This window comes from Kogia breviceps, chromosome 2, assembly GCF_026419965.1.
Source record: "Kogia breviceps isolate mKogBre1 chromosome 2, mKogBre1 haplotype 1, whole genome shotgun sequence".
Taxonomy (NCBI): domain Eukaryota; kingdom Metazoa; phylum Chordata; class Mammalia; order Artiodactyla; family Physeteridae; genus Kogia; species Kogia breviceps.
The window spans coordinates 41,044,504-41,052,243 of NC_081311.1; positions in this window are offsets into that span (position 1 = coordinate 41,044,504).

Here is a 7,740-nt window from a genome sequence, read left to right on the forward strand (position 1 = left end):
TTAAGGTTGCTATGAGCAAATTAAAGACGGGAGTGGGTGGATATTTGTTATCATGTTTCGATTTTGAGTAAAATTTTAAATGGATAGCAATACAGGTCCACAATCTCTTCTCTACAATTCCAAAATTCACAAAGCTCATCTTAAAAATATTGAATTCTGAAAAATATCTGACCCCAAGTTTTATTGGATAAGAGATCTAGGTAACTATACTCCTCTAGCTATGCTAACAAGGGGCTAGTTTTGCAGTATGACCATTCTTCATTTTATAGATAAAGGAAAGTGAATCTTTGGGAATTTAAATAACCTAAATATTAAAGGTCACAAAACGTGTTAAATGACAGAGAAAGGCTTCGATCCCAGGCTTGACTCCATAATACACATGTTAATCATGCCATTATTCAAAAGAAGACCAGTATAAAATATAAAACTGAATCTCTGTATACCCAGCGATTTAGACAGTGATAATAAATATGGCTTGCTTTTTGTACTGTACTTGGGAGAATGGAATGAATCAGAGGGCTCTTTTTTTCTTCACTCCTTGTAAGCGAGAGAGAACAGGATGTAAGGGAACGAGAGCCATCGTTATCTGCAGGATACTTTTCAGGCCATCCTCATGTAGCACAGAAGAGAAACTGCTCAGAAATAGCAGATTATGGTTTCTAAGAGCTCTGCAGACTAGGAAATCATCTCTGAGTCCAACGAGGTAACTAACTCACTACCTGCCAATTGGCAAATAAGGTATCCTAAGAAAAACATCAGTCATAGCCCCTGAATGCTTACCTCACCCATACACTCTCACTTAGGTGAGTGTGTGCTCATATGTGCACATAGACACACACACATTCAGACGGAATTGTGGCAAAAAAGAACTTCGTTTTCTGACAAGGAAAAGAACTGCCCTCATCCTGCCATTAAGAGTCTAGGGGGCCTAAATCAGTAGTCTTCAAAGCAGATTGTGGGAAGAAAATACTAGAACTTGTTTATATTTATATTTCCATCATTTAAAATTTCCATTTTAATGTTTTAGGTTGTGCATGATAGATGAGTACAGTAGTTCACCCCGTTTATAATATACACATATCAAAAAGGGCGGGAAATGAATGAAGTCTGGAGGCCACTGAGCTAAAGAAACAAAAAAATGTTTTCATTTAGTAAATAGCTTGAAGGAGTGAGATAGACAGTATCTGCCACTCAGTCTGTAGGCTTTTCCGACTGAAACTTCACACAGTGGTTACTGCTTATGACTATGTACAATGGGCTTTGCACAACTCTAGGAGGCACCCTTTATGTCATGGTCATCATAGAGTTCTGCAGTTGTTCTACTTTCCAGCAGATGGCAGTGAAGTGTCTTGAGGAAAGGGCATCTTTTTTTTGAGTAGTGGGCATGGCTGGCGTCCACACAAAGTGTACAAATTCTTGTATTCCTCTTACACTTGCGCTCTTGCCCAGATATTGTGACTGTGGTGCCATTAAATCATATACTCTGGTTCCTCAGTCTTGATATATCTTCAGCATTCTAGAGAAACAATGTTAGACTTTGATCATTGTATTACTGAAATCAAGGCATTGTATTAACACCATTTCCTTAATTTACTGATCTAATTATGATAATCAATACTACTAATAAACCAGTACCTTGCATGATATGTTTTTAATGAATCCATGATTGCTCCTAGTGAGCTCTTACAAGCCATTGATTTCATTAGCTGTTTCAGATTTTTTTCTGACGATTATATAAATCTCATATTTTGCAGTTTCAGGAATGCACTTCTCCATTTTAACCTTATTTCTAAAATCTCCCAGTATCTTGAGCGTGATTCATCTGGGTCCATAAAATTAAACTCCATGGGGCTCTATGATTTCTTGGAATTTCAAATTTCAATTCCCTCCTTCCTGTTTCCACGTTGATGAGTCATCTACTGAATGGAAAAGAGAGAAGAAAATGGAAATAAAGAAATTATGTCTTTTCTGCCATTTATATACATTAATCCAATCTCTGCAAGCAAATGGGAACATTTTTAAAATGGTGATTTAGGTAGACCCTGTGTAAGATATGTTTACCTGGATAGTCAACTGACATTGTCTTTTAGACCCAGTGCCTAGCACTTTTGAGCTTGTCTAACTCAACTTTAAGATTGTGGATCTCTCTAGAGAGTTAATTCTGTATCTTCTCTTCACTCTTTAATTTCTCATAAAATGCTCACTGTTGTGTAGTGCAAAATAGTATAGTATACAGTCAATATAAAGCTCAATTAATGTTTAATAATCATAAGAAATTTTGAAGAAAGACATGTAAACATTTAGATAACTAACATAATGGAGTTTCTACTAAATTGGCAAATATGCTTAGTCACAATATCATATTCAACAAGAAATATTTATTATGCACCCACAGAGACTTATTTGGAAAAATAAGAATGTAAAGTATTTCATTATGAACAATGCCCAAAGGAAGAGTCTAGTTTACACATTCCATGGTTTAATTTTTTTTTTTATGTGGTTTAGTTTTTAATTTATGTTCTCATCCAAGGAAATTCTGTACAGAGAAAATACCTGTAATCAAATCCTAGCCTGCTGTGTACCAGCCCTGTGAACTTCAGTAAATTACTTGGCTACCCAGAGCCTCAGTTTTCTCATCTATCATTTGGGAAACATAATGTCTCCCTCAAAAGGTCGATGTGAGGATTAAATCATATAATTTACAAAGGGACGATATAATTCCTGTTACCGGCTCCATGAATAGAGAATTTATACGCATGTTTATATTAGAGTTTAGGCCATTTTCTCTGTGCCATCTTAGTAGGATGCTTTTGTTCTGTCCCATTAAATTACCCAGAGAATTCTCTGGTTCTAAGAAATTTCAAGGAGAGCCTGTGCTCAGGCTTCCTATCATCTTGTTTCTCCTCAGAGTGCAGGACACCTTTTGAAGTTAATTTCCACTCTGTTTCAGAAAAAGCAGATATTGCAAGGATGGATGGGGCACAATCCCTGGATTTCATGTTTCCTGAATTGTGAAAATATTCTATGACTATGCTTGCTGTTTTCCCAATCATAGTACGTTGCTTCATTTAAGGTAAAACAATTTTTTTTAAAGAATTAATCCAAGCTAAACAGGAACTCCTTAATAAGCTCCCATTAGGGGTGGCATGTGGCTCAAAGGACTATTACTAAACATTTATGTAGCACTTTGTACTTACAATGTATTTCATAATTACTTTTATGAGTAATTTATAATTCACAAAGACTCTCAGTTAAATTGACATTGTTATCTCCATCTTATAAACAGGGAAACAAAGGTAGTTAACTAGAGCCGTAGAATTTGCCTAAGGCTTCAAAAAGAAACTACCTCACAGGCCTCACTTTTCCAAAAGCAGATATGGTCTCAACCTCTCTCTCTCCTAAGGAACAAAAAAGTAAAATAAAAACAGTCACTTTTTTCATACGTTTCTGTTTCAGGTGACCATCTAATATTTGGATTCTGCTTTTTATACTAGATATTTGAAGCCTTTGTCTGGCTTATTTGCCCGCATCAGAAACATCATTCACAGGAACCTAAGTGAAATAAGGAAGTTTCTTTCCAAAAACAAACCTTTTCATCATGCATCCCAACCCTTACCACTCTGCAATTAGTAGTGTGTACCCTGTAAGCAGTAGTTTAAGGGGTGCGGTAAGGAGCGAGGTACTTCCTGTGAAAGTCTAGAAGTCCTCAAACTGGGCTACGAGCAACTTGCCCCCCCTCCCCTTGCCTCCCTGCCTCTCATGTATTGGTATTTCTTTCCTGCATCAAAAAGTCTAATGGGTGGGCTTCCCTGGTGGCGCAGTGGTTGAGAATCCCTCTGCCGATGCAGGGGACACGGGTTCGTGCCCCGGTCTGGGAAGATCCCACATGCCGCGGAGCGGCTGAGCCCGTGAGCCATGGCCGCTGAGCCTGCGCGTCCGGAGCCTGTGCTCCGCAACGGGAGAGGCCACAACAGTGAGAGGCCCGCGTACCACAAAAAAAAAACCTAATGGGTAAGGGCATATTCTTTTCTTATAAGTCAATGCAATTATCCGTGAAGAGATTCTCTCCTGTTAATTAGTCCCATTCTCTTCCTCAACTATCCAGACTGCTTCCCCAGTATCTAAAAATGCTATGTGCCCAGAGCTGCTCAGAATTCAACATGCAACCTACTTTCAAATGGTTTAGCTAAAATAAGCAAATATATTCCAGAAAATAGGTGTGTTTACTTAATCTTCACAACAATGCTTTGTGTGTGCTGTGTTATAAATTTACTGATATATTTATATAAGCAATATATGGTCCTGTTAAAAAATCTATATACTTAGATATTATAGTCATACGTTTAGTATGTATAATATATGTAGCTTACTCTTGAACAACGTGTTTGAACTGTGTGGATATTCTTATACATAGATTCTTTTTTCAATAAATACTACAGTACTATACAATCTGTGGTTGGTTGAAATTGTGGATTGAGAGCTGTGGGTATGGACGAGGGACTGTAAAGTTACGAACAGATTTTCCACTGTGCAGGGGTTGGGCACTTCAGCCCCTATATTTGAAGGTCAACTGTGTATGTATTACATATCTGTATCTAATATATAAATCTAATTTATACACAAACATATGTTTATACAATAAACATATCTTGTGTACATATATTTTAAATTTATACACATATATTTATGGATAATATAGAAGCATATGTGCAATATATAATAAGTATGTATGTATACTATCTAAATATATAATAAGCATTTTTCTGGAACCACACATTGTTTATGTAAATATACTAGTTTTAGATATGAAAGATAAATTTATTTACTATTATTAAAACCCTTTGATAGCAAGTCTTAGGCATCATAACACTTGGAATACTTCGCCTTTAAATATGGCACACATCTTCTGAGAATAAGGGTATTTTTCTAAATAACTATATTATAATGATTATACCCGAAAAGCATAACAATAGTTTCTAATATGTTCAAATATCCAGTTCATATTGAAATTTTCCCAAATGTGGCAAGAATTCTTTGATATCTGTTTCTGTTTGCCTTTTTTCAATTTATTTATTTATTTATTTATTTTTGGCTGTGTTGGGTTTTCCTTGCTGCGCGCAGGCTTTCTCTAGTTGTGGTGAGCAGGGCCTACTCTTCATTGCGGTGCGTGAGCTTCTCATTGTGGTGGCTTCTCTTGCTCTGGAGCACGCGCTCTAGGCGTGAGGGCTTCAGTAGTTGTGGCACACGGGCTTGGCTGCTCCACGGCATGCGGGATCTTCCCGGACCAGGGATCAAACCCATGTACCCTGCATTGGCAGGCAGATTCTTAACCACTGCGCCACCAGGGAAGTCCCTGTTTGCTTTGTTTTGAACCAGAAATCACACCGAGTTCAGCTACTACATTTGATTTCAAACTTATTTGCCCACCCAACTCTCTCCTCCTCCAAAAAGCATTTCTCCAGGTGAGTATTTCATGGAATACACCTGGAGAATCATGAATGTGGAGCATAGGAACATTTCCGAATAGCACTGATCCAGTACTGGCACAGAGTGTGAGTTAAATAACAAATTATCAAATGAACAATGAGTTGGGAGAGTTGAAGTAAGGCCAGCCAAGGAGGCAGGACAGAGGCATTGGTTGTTCAGGCAGGAAGGGAAAATGAGTACTACATAATGAGATGACATCACCAGCCACACATTTTTCCTTCTTTACAATTTCTCTCTCTGGATTTGTGCATGTGTTAAAAGTACCTATCTAGACAATTTCATAAACCCAAACAGATATCCACAGGAACACACACACACACACACACACACGAAGGTTTACACACATACAGGGGGTGAGTGGAGAGGAGAGAAGAAGAGAAGGGAGAAAATAATGGAAGGAAGACAGGAGTAGATGTTATCTTTTTAGAGAAAATTTGGAAAATACAGAAAAGGAGAAAGAAAAAAAAGCAATGAAAAGTTGAATGTTTATTTGTGATTATTTTCCTATCTCCAGTATAACTTAAGATGAAAGGCTTTTGTAGAGTTTGGAATGCAGGGTGGGGAGAACCAGAAAAAATAAAGGGGGAGAACATATTATAGAAATAGGGAGATAGGGCTTCCCTGGTGGCGCAGTGGTTGGGGGTGCGCCTGCCGATGCAGGGGGCGCGAGTTCGTGCCCGGGTCCGGGAGGATCCCGCGTGCCGCGGAGCGGCTGGGCCCGTGAGCCATGGCCGCTGAGCCTGCGCGTCCGGAGCCTGTGCTCCGCAGCGGGAGAGGCCTCAGCGGTGAGAGGCCTGCGTACCGCAAAAAAAAAAAAAAAAAAAAAAAAGAAATAAAAGAAATAGGGAGATAAATGGCATACCTAAGAATGAGAGCTTTGCCGTCGTTATGTTGTTCTTTACTCGAAATACTCTTGCTATTCAAGATCTGGGCCTTGCTTGGACATAATCTGTCATTCTTGCCAAATGTGTGTGGTATTTTGGGGATGTGGACAAATCTCCACAGGAACTTGGCTGAGAGCTACAGGTATATTTTTACATCCAAAGGCAAACAACCAGGGCATTGACTTGCTCTGCCATTTAGCACTTAACATTTGAACCACAGTGGACCAGTCTAGTGTGGTCCTTCATGAGCTGAAATTAGAGTGCTGCCATTTGCTTTTTAGGCTTTGATTTTTTTCCAAGATTTACAAAGAAGGAGATCATAGAATTTAAAGCTGGGTGAACCCGCAGTGATATAACTGTTTTGTTTAATAAATGAGGAACACTTGAGCCGGGGGGAAGCACACAGGATAGAAAGCCTGGGAATTAATTAGCTATACAGTTCTGGGCTAATTATAAAACAATTCTGAGACTCAGTTTCCTCATCTAAAAATTGATGTTATTGACCACGGGAAGTTGCAACTTTCATTTAGATCTCAAATTCCCAGATCCAACAATCTCTGAATTTGTCATTCTATGAAAGTGGAAAATTGAAGTAGTTTTTGCTATAATTCTTCATATGGAACAATGGAAATTGAACTTTCTTTTTCCTTTGCTCAAGACTTAAGGACTTAGGCTACCTTAGAAGAAAATATGATGAATCAGAGGAAAAAGGGTGCAGTAATCAGCCACCTGCCATGTCTGATTTGATGAGCTATTGGTACAAGGTAATAAGGAAAACAGGGTATCCCATAGAGTAATTAATACTGCTGACATCTCATTTTCTCTGTTCTAATAAAAATTGGAGGATGGGGAAGGGGTGATGGATAGCAACAGATATATCACCTTCAAACAAGAATTGATTCTTCATATGTCTATAAAGAGTAGGAGTGGTCTAAAAATATCTGCATGTATTAGAGATATTCCTTTGACAACTGTTTATATCATTACTACCGAAATCATCAAGTTCATAAAAATAAGGAAAGGAAAGAGGGAGGAAAGAAGAAAGTCAGGGCATGTGTTCTTCTACTTAATACACACAATTTTGAGAGGTATGTGGTAATTGGTCCATTCTTAGAGATGGCACAATTGCAGCTCCCGGTGGCTAAAGTAAGTTGCTTATTTTGCCACAACTAGTTAAAAATAAAAGTTCAGATCTCAAATTAGTCCTGCCTAACTATGTGGATTATTCACTTTTTAGGAGTACCTGCTTGGCAGTCAATACCAATCTTTTCCCAGCTCCTTAGTTACTCTGGCCAACCAGGCCCAGGACCTGGCCCTTATGCATTCCCAACTCTGAAACTCTGCACACAGTTCCCGGCCTCTGGAATGA